Below are 14,016 nucleotides of genomic sequence, written 5' to 3'. Positions count from 1 at the left end.
TGCCTGACAGAGAATCCTAACACTATGAATCTGCAGTTTCTACAGAATATCAAGATGTCCCACCACCCAACAAAATCATTTTTACAGATGAAGAATTCAACTGCAACGAGTGCCAACTCGACTACAGAGTCAAAATGAAGAAACTTAGCAAAGGATCAGCATGTTCAAACAGTCCCAAAGTATTTGCTGTAAAGAGACATCAAGTTGACCCCAACTTATGGTGATCTTAACAATGAGAAACCTCCAAGTCACCCTATCATCAACAGTCCTACTCAGACCTTGCAGATTAAGGACTATAGTTTATTGGATTGAGTCTATCTATCTGGAATGTGCTCTTCCTCTTTTCCTACTGCCTTCTACCATAACAAGCATTACTGTCTTTTCTAGTGAGTCATGTCTTCTCATAATGTGTCCAAAGTATGACAGACTCAGTTTAGTTACCTTGGCTTGATTTGCTCTAGAACTTAATTATTTGTCTTTTTAACAGTCCATGCTATTTGTAGAAACTTCTACAGCACCATATTTCAAATGAGTTGATTTTCTTCCTATAAGCTTTCTTTACTGTCCAGCTTTCATAACCATATGCAGAAATCAGAAAAACAATGGTGTGTACAGTCCTAAGTTTAGTATTGAATGATATTTCAGGATTTTGTCTAGTTCCTTCATACTTGTCCTTGTAAGTCCTAGTCTTCTGATTTCTTGACTGCAGTCTCCATTCTGATTAATGACTGAGCCAAGATGTGGAAGATCTTGAACTATTTCAGTGTCCTCATCATCTGTTTTAAAGTTATGTAAATCACCTGTGGTCATTATTTTTGTTTTCTTAATGTTAACCTTAGCCAGCATGGCATAGTTGTTTGAATGCTTAATGATGACTGTGGTGACCATGGTTCTATTCCCACCTCTATTCCCACTGGTGACCTTGGGCAAGTCACATGCTCTCAGCCTCAGGGGAAACCTTCTCTGAATACATCTTGCCAAGAAAACCCCATTATAGCTTCGCCTTAGGGTTGCCACAACTCAGAAACAACTAGAAAGTACACAGCAATGTTCACCTGTAAACCTACCTTGGCACTTTCTTCCTTAACTTTCTTAAATAATCATTCCAGGTCTCTGCTATTTTCTGTACAGCCCAAAGTATACAGAAATACACTTTGGGAAAAAATTATTTCAAAATCCTAAGGGCAGTATAACACATCAACAGCCTAATTTTGGCAAAGCATGTTTAGAATCATTTGTGGCCTCCAAGAACCACAAAACATTGAATATCAGTTGGAACAAAAACATTAGAAAAGGGTTGAGGCATGAGATAGTCCTATTTGACATCACATTATCTTGGGAGAAGGACATGGTTAGCTCCAAAAAGAACAGTCCCTTTAGGATAAAAATAAGCTATGACCATCTTGCTGAAAGTCTTACTTGTAGATATTAATTTGATATATGTTCCAGTGATGTGTAACCCTGGATTTATGGGAAAGTAAAATGTGGTTTTAAACTATGGAAACATTGGGCAAGTCACACTCTCTCAGCCTCAGAAGAAGGCAAAAACAAACCCCTCTGAATAAATCTTGCCAATAAAACTCCATCATAGATTTATATTAGGGATGTGATATGTCAGAAAGGACTGAAGGCACACAACAACAACAACAGCAACAAAATGTGATGGGAGACAATGAATACCAGGTGCCATAGGGTATATTTCAGAGGAAGAGACTGACAAAATCACTTCTGAGTATTCCTTGTCAATAGAAAAGCTTGAAATTCATAGGCCTGCCATAAGGCAACTGGAGACTTGAATGCACATACAGAAAATGTAGTGCCCTCAATCATTTAGAAATGTACACTGTAGAGGGAATGAATATTTGAACCTATAATTTCATGTAGAGACTAAATGATACAGATAATAATTATGTTCATTGTCAAGGCCCCTTTCATGACTAGAGGTAGTTATGGTATTCTCCCATGGTATAATATTGCTTACTGACTTTTGCAGTTCTAGAAGTTAAGGATAAAGTATCATCACATTGTTTTGAAAATCTGAATAATGCTGTTTCGTAATGCTTGTGATCCTAGCTAGCTCTCCAACATAGAATCCCTAGCAAAAGTTTAGTTTCAGTCTTCCATAAGCTACTACTAATAGTTAACAAAAGCAATATGATGATGTTAGGAGTGGAGGGGGGAAGCGGGGGGGGGGGAGGATAAGACTGTAACAAATCTCCTGCCTACCAGGATCACAATTTCATGGAGATTATTGTTATTATTATAGATGGTTATCAATTATGTATTACGTTGATAGTTAATTTATAAAAAGAACAGGGGCTTGCTGGTGCTGCTGAATTCTGACTGATAGGAGATAGGCGATTTCCTGGTAGTTAATGGCCAATTTCCCAGCAATACGACTGCAGCATAATCACAGAGATTTATAGTAATAATTAATTGATTTCCCCCCTCAAATTGTGAAGATTCTAAAGAGCATGATTCCCACTCCTATTAATAATTAATTCTGCATTTCAGATGTACCCAAACCCCTGTACTCTAGGCACTAAAGCATTTTTTTTAAGTTACAGTATTACCAATAGGAACTTTTGGGTGTGGGGAAGAAGCCGTATATATAAATAAAAGATTACAGTAAATAAATATAGTAGAAAATGATAGATGAAGTATTTTCCATTTTTAGCATTTCTCAGTGTAATTTTAGCACTCATCTAATCCAACAAGAATAGACTACTGTATGATTGGTAAGGAGGATGGGTTAGGTTATATCAAGGTAAAGCTTTTATCAGGCAAATGCCCTACCAATTATACAGGGTCTGGATGAGACCACTTTTCATCTGTAACCCCCATGTTTTCCCACTCTTTTTTCTGCCTTTTTTTCTTTTCACAAAAAAATAGTGATTTTTTTAAACCCACAACTGCACAAAGCCCTTGGCTGGCTCAAGGTGACAGATGCTAGGGGCAATGAATCCCCACCTCCACCCCACAAGTAATTCTCCTTAGTTCCCTGGCCATTCCATACTGCTAAAGGACACAACTATATGATCACTGTGGTCTCTCCTACAACCCTGAAGTAGCTTGCTGCCTTCAGAGGCAGTGGATGGCACTGTCATAACACCCATATTGGAATAAATGTTAAATACCAGAAATGTCAGTTCTGTTTCCTTGTACAAGAAAATAAGTGGGTGTGCTTTGTCCATGCCTTGGGCACCAATGCATCTCATATGCACAAGTAAACAAATATATCTACACAAAGATAGAGAAATATGCTATAGACATAACCATACTCTCATACAAGCATATAATGGTACAGATAATCTTTTCATTTGGGAGAGAAGGCCGTGTATACTTCACTTCAACCACCTCCCTCACATCATGAGAATTAAATCCAGTAAAAGCAAAGCAAGCTACAATTAAGCTCCTACCACTATGGTTGGCTCCTACAGCACTGAACTGTCTTTGTAGCAGCAGAAAAAACTGGGTTCCTTATCTCAATTCTGTACAGAACAATTCCAGAGGTTTGAATCTTCATGGCTTGACTCAGGTATACTGCCACCTAGGCAATTTTGAGATAAAGCTTGGAAAGGCAATAGTTCTAGGGAGCTAGGAAGTGAGATAGCATTATAGAGTAGTGAATCATGTACTTGTTACTCCTGATCTGCAACAAGGATGCTTTAGCAGCTAGCTGAGGGGTGTGGACCTCCAGATATTGTTGGACTGAAGCTCTCATAAGACTTAGGCGGCATTAATGAAGGATAATGAGATCTGCAGCTGACATTTGGAGGTGCTAAGTGGCCCAGCCTCTCACCTAGGGGCTCACCTAGAGAAAGTGGAAATAGCAGATCGCTTAGCTTATGCACAGCTAGCAGTTGTTCTTTTTATGTAACACAGTATTGAATGTCACCACTATCAACACATCTGTTCTGGTAGTGTGGCCTTAGTAGTGATGGCAATCAGAATAGAGACTGATATTTCTGTCCTTCTCATTGCCAAGTCATCACCCTTAAATGCAGTTTAAAACACACTGCTGGGAACAGCCATTTTAAATTGGTAATGGCTTCATTATTTACATGGCTGAAAATCTCTGTGTGTAAAATATTTGCTTTTAAGCCAACTGCACTTGACAACAGCAGGGACTCTTAGATCATCAGGAGCACAGAGGAATTAGAAAGGAAAGGAAGCCTCAGCTACTTTTCTCTGGTAATTAACAAATGTAACAAATCTTGAACATTTAAAACTGGAGAGTTCTACACACACAAAAGAAAAGCAACCTAGAACTGTTGAACAGCTGCATTTGTTAGAAGCAAGAGGTAAGGGGGCTGTCAAACACACCACTTCAAGAATGTATGAATACAACTTTAAACCAGAAAAGGAACAGAAAAATCCATATTCATTGTTTGCTCAGAGACTGCACACAAACTTAAGGCCTAATAAATGACTCTCTCACCAGGACCTCAATAAACACAAATCTAGTTTGATAAGCCCCAAACTGTAAATGTGAAGTCACCCTACTACACAGGTACCATAAGATAGGCATATTCATAAAGCACATTCCTATACTTTACCTTAAAATACATAGAACAATGAATTCATACAATTCAATGCATTTGTTTGACTACATAGAAACAGGAATAAACTGCATAGTGAATGCAGACATACATATAATTCTTGACCCCCTAACATTCCTATTTACCCAACAGCCTTATAGATCTCCACATGTTAAGCATAAAGATCCAAAAAGGTCTCTGTAACCACATTTAGCTCAATGCACATATAGGGCTTTCATTGGTAACCAATCCATTTCATGATTTCTAGTAACGGGAGTGTGACGGAGTCACTCCACAGAGTTGGTTTCCTGAAAAACAGTCACGGTTTGGGCTGACTGTGAGGGAGGGGCTACAGAGGAAGGAGTAGATATAAAAGGCAGGAGTAAATGGCTGTGACTTCAATTGAGGGAGAGTTTAAGAGAACTGAAAGGAGTTGAAGGAAATTGAGTTGAGGGAAGGTTTGAATTCAGAGGAGGTTCTTGGGTAAGAGTTCTAGGGAGCGGGTCAGATAGGGAATCTGACTGGGCCTAGAGAAAGTCAAAGAGGCATTCTGAAAAGCTAGCAAAGAAACTGGAGAAAGATACAAAGGGTCTCAGTACCGTCAGAGAGACATTGCATTGTGGATTGCAAAGAGGAAACTGTGAAATGCCTGCAAGTTACATTAACGTAACCATACCACGCCTCAACTATTCTAAGCTTCTTTCTTGCTATATGTTATTCAATAAAGTTAATCTTTATCTGTTATAACTGAAGCCTCTGCCTGAGTAAATTCTAGACCATATAGGCACAGATAAACTGTCACACTGAGGTGCGGCGTGAATGTAGTTCAGTATCCCAGCAGGGACCTCAGGATACTACCAAACAGAATGCAGAAGCCAGCTGGTGCAGTGAAGGATTCATTTACAGAGGACAGGAGGCAAAAACTATTTACAGCAATCACAGAGCACACAGACAAAAGCAAAACCAGCTTTCTCCCTCACCAACTAATTCTCAAAAGCAATGAACAACAAGCCAACAACCAACCAATCCACTGAGCTGTGCTTCTTATCTGTTTGGCTTCCTGCAACCTTGGCTAGTTTATTACATCATACATATAGCCTTGCTGTCCAAGTTTCTAATACACATAGTAGACTGTCTTCTCTGCTGCTTTCTTCATGGCCATGATAATCCGATGTCCAGGCCTTAGTCACACACACACAAATTAACTCTGCAGTTCTGCAGGCATAATACAATATAACACTATAGTATGACACAAACACACTACCTAAGCTAATAAACTTATAAGAGGAAGAAACTTGGGACCCTAACCTTGATACACTTAGGCAAAATGTATAAAGGGGTGGACGCTGGGCAGGTGTCATTGACAACGGGCCTTCTATAAAGGAAAGGTAAGCTCAAGGCATATAAAGGAGGTCACATCACAGGGAGCAATGGCAATATACAGTGGACCCTTGTTATAAGCTGCGGTTTGGCTCCAAGATCCCCCACGGATAACAAAATCCATGGATGCTCAAGTCCCATTAAATATAACGACACAGCAAAATGGTGTCCCTTATAAAACATGGAAAATAAAGGTTTGGTATTTGAAATTTATACTTTTTTTGAACACTTTCAAACCATGGATGCTTGAATCCGTGTATAAGAAATCCATGTATAAGAAGGGCCAGCTATATAGCCATGCATTATTAAAGTATCCTTTCCAGATTTTTGTATTGAAATATGTAGAGCAAATATACTATATACACACACATATACACACATATATATTCTGAGTTGCAAAGGTAAAATTTAACCAGAGTTCCAAGGGTTTTATGAAACAACAAACAAAAAAGTTACACTTATGTTTTTATTGAGGAAGCAGGTTACAGGTATGCAAGCAAATAATTCCAAGGGTATGAATAGCAAGAGAGAAAGGATGGAGTCAAACTAATGAGTAGAAAACCCTTGTTCAGCTAAGAAACATGGAGTTATAGCAATAAAGGCTGAAATATAGGGGAACTAAGGCATTAAAGGAGTAGTGGTTTGTTTGTTTGACTGTGACTCTGGAGATCAGGGTTAGATTCCCCTCTCAGCCATGAAGCTTACTGGGTGACCCTGGGCAAGTCACATGCCTTCAGCCTCAGGGAAAGGCAGTGGAAAATGTCCTCTGATCTTGCCAAGAAAACCCCATGATAGGGTCATTATAAGCTGGAAAAGACTTGAAGGCACACAAAAACAATAGCAACAAAAACATTAGCAATAAGAACATGAAGCTTATATAGGATAGTAAAAAAATTGGCATGCTATAAAGGGACATCATAAGTGGGGCAACATGATCAAAATAATAAGTCAAAAAGATGAATTAATGGAAGACCAATCAATAGATGACTACAATAATCAAGACAAGAAATGAATAAACATGAGCAGAAGTACACAGAAAAAGCAACCAAAACAAAAAGTCTGATGAAAAGCACTACCAATAACCTACATTAAAATGGCAGGATAAATAATGATTTGACACTCCAATGCATGTGCCACAACAAGGTACTATCTATGTGGGGTGAATTATGTGGCTAAGTTCCCATCTCTGCCTGGTATTTAGTTTTGTCAACAAGTTGCTCATGTGTCAACTGCAGTACTTTGCCTTCTCTCAAACTGGCAGCAACCATTTTGTGAATGGGCTCGTCCCATGATTTCCATTTTGCAGGAACCCACAAAACTTTCTCAAAACTACAGATGTGCCCACAGGCTTCAAGTCTAGAGATGTCTGCTCTTCACTCTCCCCACTACCTCACTTAGGAGCATTTAAGCATGATTAAAAAAACACTACATCAATAACACTCCAGTTTCTTCAGTATTGCCGGACTGTCAATCACTTATGTTTCAGCATTTATGGACCAATGTAGATCACTTGGGAGGGCAATGCATATATAATATCTATTTGATTTATTGCCTTAACCCTAAATTCAAGCAGTGGCCAGGGCAATGATGTAGAAAGAAACCACTTAGTTCGCAAAGGTGAGCTATACAAGCTGTGGAGATGCTGAACCCAACTGTTGACACCAAGCTTGGGTTGCAGATGGAAGCCCTCTCAGCCATTGCACTCTGTGCCCTGCCAAACTGGGACAGCACACTTTAAGAGCACTTCTTTTAAAGAACTGGCTCTGTTTACACCATGGGCCTTATGCATGAACTACACAGTACAGGAACTGACTCCATGATTGACTCAAGGAGAGAAAGCTTACTCTTTAAGGCTCTCCTATCTTCAAAAAAATAAAAAAAAAAAGGGGGGGGGGACATTCCAGAAGGGGCAATTGGGCTCAAGATGAATAGAAGGCCTCAGATGAAGATCAGGACTGCTAGGAGCTATCCAAGGTCCTGCAACCCTACCCTGTCCTTATTTGCTACCTCTCTGAAGAAAAGACCCTCAAACATCTGTTACAGCCTGTGTGCACTCCTGTTTGTACGTATGATATAAAATCTATTTTTCCCCAACGTATAGAGGAACTGACACATTTTATGCCTCACCTCTAACATTTAAAGAGATATATTGTCTACTTCTTTTGTAGTGTAATGAGAAATTAGTTTAACACTAATAGATTTTAACTACTGTATATACAGAATACAAGTAATTTTCATGAATTTCCTATTATCCATATTGAAGTGTCTATTTTCTTGAACTTGACACAGCATGTTGCATACACATGAACACACACACACAGAGACACATTCTCTCTCCAGCCTGCCAAAGGGATGTGCCCACTTTCCATTTTTTCCATTAAGAGAACATGCAGTTAGCCCTGCACAATCCCTTAGACAGACTGATATATTCCAGTGGGATTACAGAATGACACCATGTGTGACAAAGGAATGTCATGGAAACATCCTACTTTGGAATGTGGTGTCTATGCTACATACATCTTAATTCAGACATACATTTTCAAGGAATGCTGACAAAGATAAACTGTATTTTTTGTGTTTTTTTCAGGTTATGTGGCCATGTTCTCAGATGCCAGCCACAGATGCTGGTGAAACATAATTTTAATGGTTAGACCCATTTCATTTATGTATGACATGTGTCTATGACAGTATGATGCAGTAAGGAGAGCCTATTTTAAAAGCCTGCTAGAAATTGAATAGGTCTTACTAACCGGGACTATGGAGGCATAGACATGCCACAGGAATAAACTCTTCTAGAACATGGCCACATAGCCCGAAAAACCCACAAAGAACTATGGATGCCAGCCGTGAAAGCTTTCAAATTTACAAGGTACACTGTACTTAGCAGAAACATTTCATGGTACTAATTCTTCCCAGCAATTACTTCACCATTAGCTAAAGGCAGTCCCACAGTACACAAAGTGCAATTACAAAACCTATTAAATTATTGGCTATATTGAAACAAGGCTTTAAAAAAAAAAACAATTGTAGAAAAGGTATTATTCATCATAATGTACATTGCAGGTGTACTTCAAAGATCAACGTAATTTTACTGGTTAGATCTATTCCATTTATGTATGACAGGTGTCCATGATGATACCATACAGTAATGAGAGCCTATTTTAAAAGCCTGCTAGAAATGGAATAGGTCCCAATAAGAGGGACTGTGGAGGCATAGACATGCCACAAAAGTATACATACACAGTTTGAGTATGATACACAGACTCATGCCACCTAACACTTGCTCTAAAATGCCTGCATTAAAGCTCAATCTGAAAATAAAGCACGATTCTTTAATAATACAGTAGTAGGAAGCAGACTAAACATAGCTAAAACCATAGAGGTCAATTAACACATACAGTTTCAGCATATAATGAAACGTGAGTGGGAAGAGAGATACAAGGGGGGCTGTAATTCTTCAGCAAGATTAGGAAACAACTGAGGTGATTTACATATAGTAATTGCATGTCCTTGCTTGTCTCCAGCAGTGTCTTTCAAAATGTAAATTTTGCTGAAAGTATTCGGACATTACCCTAGACTTCTGGTTTTTTGTTTGTTTATTTATTTATTCAGGGAAAATACTTAACCATGATAGTGTAATAAGCAGTATAAGAATACAGTACACTGCAAAAGTATTTTAAGTGCTTCTTAGAACTGCATTTGAGAACCAGCACAAACCCTGACAAAAAACGTACAAGGAAGAAGAAACTAAAACTAGTGACAAAATAGCCCTGTTCCTTCAACAGTGAAATATATGTGGATTAGTAACATGTTTTCCCATGAATTCCCTTCTAACAGTGCAATGGTGCAATCCATTTCTTCTCTAAACAATAAACATTTCTATTAAAAAACAAATATACATGAAATTAAATGAAGAACCAAATCTGAAGATTGTAACAGGATGACTTTTTAAAAATAAAGGGTGGCTGCTGATAGAAGGCTATAATATGAGAAGAGAATTGATTTTTGGTTGTATGTACAACACAGCACTAGCTTTTGTTTGTTTGGTTCCTTTGCTCATGGTAATGAGCTCATTTAATGTACAGTTATCCTTCCCAGCATGGATTTAGCATAGCAAGGAACTGCATGGGGTATATATTTATACCCACATGGTTCCTGAAAAAATTAAACAAAACTCTAGAGAAGTTCATGTTTACTATTCCCTGAAAATTATTTTTGCATACAGTAAAGCATAGAATTCCGATAAGAAAGATATCCCTGATGAAGACCATTGAAGTTTTCTTACCCAGTTGGTTATTGCCCGATTCCAATTCCCTTCACCCAGCCTCATTTCCCCTGTAGAGTTTCTTCTCCCTTTGCATGGAGGGCTCATGATCCTAGCAAGGGAAGCACCTGGAGGCAATTGCTGCTAATGGCTGGAGAAATGCTTGAGTTCAAATAGAGACATCTGTTGCTACTAAAACACATCTCTGGCTGCCAGAAAGGATTTCACCAGAAAAAGCTTCCACTTGCTTCTGTTCTCTTTTCAAGGACATAATAAAATCTGTTAGATGTTAATATTTATGGAAGACCACAGTGGTTGACCACATGGTCGCTCACCTCTTTCCCATCATATCACAATGTGCTGTGCCCACTAGTTTAGAGATAGGAATACACACAGGAATTTGTTGCTGTGAGCATAGTTACTTATAGAAAAGTAAATAAAATGAATTACCAAGGTGGGACAAATTGATTAGTTTCTGTTATCTATGGAAAAGCAAAACGTCATATGGCCAGTACAGTAGTGCATCCTGCTGCCTGTAAACTTTTCCAGCATGATTAACCAGGAACCAAATGTCACCCTGGCAGAACTAAAGAACTATTCTTCAAGGCCCCTAACATTCAGAGAGAACCTCCTCCTTTTCTTCAGATAGGAAAATGCACACATGGATGCATACATTCCCAACAAATTCCATGAAATTAGCAGAAACCCACCAGGGTATGTGAGCGAAGACATTGCACAGCTTAAACAATTTAAAATGTTTATTTCCTTTCTTCTATTACATGTAACTCACTGCCATGAACTATGGTAGTTCATGAACTCCCCTTTTCTTGATGACCCACAAGTTCTTCAAGACTAGGTAAATGTATTTTTCCTCAATATTCTGCCACGAATAGGCAAGTATAAAAGGAACAACTATATTAACCAATGTGGTAACTGTGTAGGTAGTGAAACTCAGGCGCGTTCCAGACGGGCCCTATGGGGCGCTGTGATTACGCATGAGGGGCAGTGCTTCCTGACGCGCCTTGCCCCTCACATGTAATGAGGGCGTCAAAATGGTGGCCATTTTGATGTGACAGACGCCTAGCGCCCGCATGTCTCGGTGCCCTTGTGATGCTGTAAGGGCACCATTGGCGCCTTGCGACGTCACAATGGCGCCACAAGAAGAACCCACTTTTTGCAGGTTCTTTTTGCTGTGCGGAGGAGCCGCGCGGTTTGTCTGCTGCGGCTCCTTCATGCAGCAAACACGGGCAGTGGCAGACTGCCCTTTTGGGCGGTCTGTAAAGTGCCTCAGTTTCATTTAGAATCAGGTTAGTGTTTATAGAGAATTTGTTGAAGGAACAATCAGAAAAAGCTCATCTTCTTCCAGGGTTTCTGTGAAATCTTGTCATGTTGATACAGATATGAGGGTGGTCCAATGCATGTGATTTTACTGACTCGTTTGAGATTTTTAATTTACTTTCACTTGTCTTGCACAAACCTCACTGCACAAGATATTATGGACAGGCAGATTAAAATTAAACCCACTCCTCTACAACAAACATTTTGTCATATGGAGAGAATACCTTACCATTTTCCAACACCAAAGACAGCCAATGCAGATGCTGACAAATTTTGTCAAATTGTGTTGCCCCAGAAATCTTGAAGGCTACCATTGAGTATCACTACAGCTCCCAGTGGCATGCAATGCAGGAATTAATATTAAGTGTAATGAATTAATATTAAAGAACAGCACAGGTACTTATAACAACATATAGCTTTAGGTGCCTGAACAGCTGGATGGTCAACACTACATGCTCAAAATTTCATCTAATATTACAAGCCATGGAATAACAGGACCTTATTCATAATATCAATATTAATTACAATCTGGGCAAATTCACACATGTAACCACCCATTTTGGTTGTATGGTTAATTATAGAGAATAATAGTGGATTAGCCTGCAAAAAGTACTGAACAACAATAATGGCCTATGCAATAAAACATCCACAGCAAAATCTTGTGTTGATAAACATATGGTCTACAAGGCTATATTTAGCCACGTGTCTGTGTTCATCATGGTTCATTGGATCTGCCTCTAGGATGCAACCCCTCTGCTTCCTCTGTCTTGTGATACAAATGACTGGGCAGTCACAGATCCAAAATGGCATGAAGGCCTTTGTATTTTCCAGCAGAATCAGGGGATATAACTTAACCCTTGGTCATGCTATAAAGATTTGGATTAAGAGGGTTGGACAAATCTAAGACCTAGGTGCTGGCTTTAAAAATATAATAATTTGCGGCAATACCAATAATTTAATACTTCCCTGCTGGAACTAGACCACAGAACTTCATTTCAAGTCAATCACAACTGCTGTTTTTTTTCACTTTTCACATTAGAGGGTCACAAAATAACAAAGAGAGAGCAAGAGTAGCTGCAGCTAGAATGACTAGGGAAGTGATATTGTTATAATCAAAGATAAAAACTACAGGAGAGAAATGTGAAGCAAGTTTCCTCTTGCACTCTAGTGAAGGAAGCAACAATGCTAGAGGTTAAACATCAGTAGTGTGTTTCAGTAATAACCGTGGCTTCTGGTGGCTTGAAATAAAAGAAGTGTTCTCTTCAATGAAGTTCACACACAGAAGAAAGCAAAATCTTAGGAGCATTATTCTACAGAAGATCCAAATAATTTAAGCCTAAAACATGCAAGTGAGTAAGACAAAGAATAGAATACCTAAGCTGTAACACCCCATCTAAAATTAATAGTATTGTACAAGACATCACTGCAGATAATAATAATAGTAATAATAACACAATTTATTTATATTCTGCTTTTTCACAAGGAATCAAAGCAGATTCCAACAATATAAGGATAAAACATAATACAGTTAAAAATACAATCAAAGAAATGACCCAATATCCCAACCCTCCCTCCCATCATAAAAACATAAACAATACATAAAAAGAGATTAAACAATAAAATACGTTAAAAACATTCCAAGCAAATTCCTTAAAAATATGGTAAAATTTGGCAAGAAGATATCTTTTTCGAAGAAAGAGGACAGGGACCAATAGCAGCGGTAGGGGAGGCTAGGTGGGTAGACTGCTTATACAGAATCAGATGGGAAAGGCCCACCGGATAAGATCCATTTGAATAGCTTTCTTTAAAACATCTAAGGTACAATGGATCTCCTTCGGCAGGTCATTCCATAATTTGGAGCGATCGAGACAAAGGTCCTCTGGGAAGTGGATAACAATCTGGTGTTATATGTCTGTAGTAAATACTTCCCAGACGTTCTGAGAGCATGGGGCAGACTATATAGGGAGAGACATTCCTGCAGGTAGCCTGGTCCCAAGCCATGTAGGGCTATAAAGGTGATAACCAAAACCTTGTACTGCGCCCAGAAACTGACTGGCAGACAGTGAAGATTTTTTAATACTGGTGTTATGTGGTCAAATCTTGATGTACCAGTGACAAGTCTGGTTGCCATATTTTGGATCAACTGAAGCTTCTGAACTTGGCACAAGGTTAGCCCCACGTAGAGTGCGTTGCAGAAATCAAGATGAGAGGTTACCAGTGCATGTACCAATGGTTCAAGGTCTCCCTGGTCCAGGTAGGGCGTAGCTGGTGTATCAACTGAAGTTGATAACAGGTGCTCCTGGCTGCTGCCTCCACTTGAGATGACAACTGGAGGGATGAGTCCAGGAGCCCTCCCAAACTGTGAACACAATCCTTTAGGGGAAATGTGACCCCATTCAGGACCGGTTGACAAAACTCCTTCCCCAGGCCAGGGTTTCCTATCACCTGTTTCTCCATTTTCCCTGGATTCCCTGAGTTTGTTTCCCCTCATCC

The 14,016-nt window shown here is 39.2% G+C and overlaps 1 protein-coding gene across 3 annotated transcripts in view; it reads right to left on the bottom strand.

The window, feature by feature from the left end:
• The window catches only part of CTBP2 (C-terminal binding protein 2), a 276,513-nt gene that overhangs the window by 113,340 nt on the left and 149,157 nt on the right, over nt 1-14,016 (bottom strand). The gene's annotated exons all lie outside the window — the stretch shown is intronic.

Source organism: Sceloporus undulatus, chromosome 3 (genome assembly GCF_019175285.1).
Source record: "Sceloporus undulatus isolate JIND9_A2432 ecotype Alabama chromosome 3, SceUnd_v1.1, whole genome shotgun sequence".
Lineage (NCBI taxonomy): Eukaryota > Metazoa > Chordata > Lepidosauria > Squamata > Phrynosomatidae > Sceloporus > Sceloporus undulatus.
Note: the sequence above shows the minus strand (reverse complement) of the source record. Positions and strands in the feature narration are given on the sequence as shown.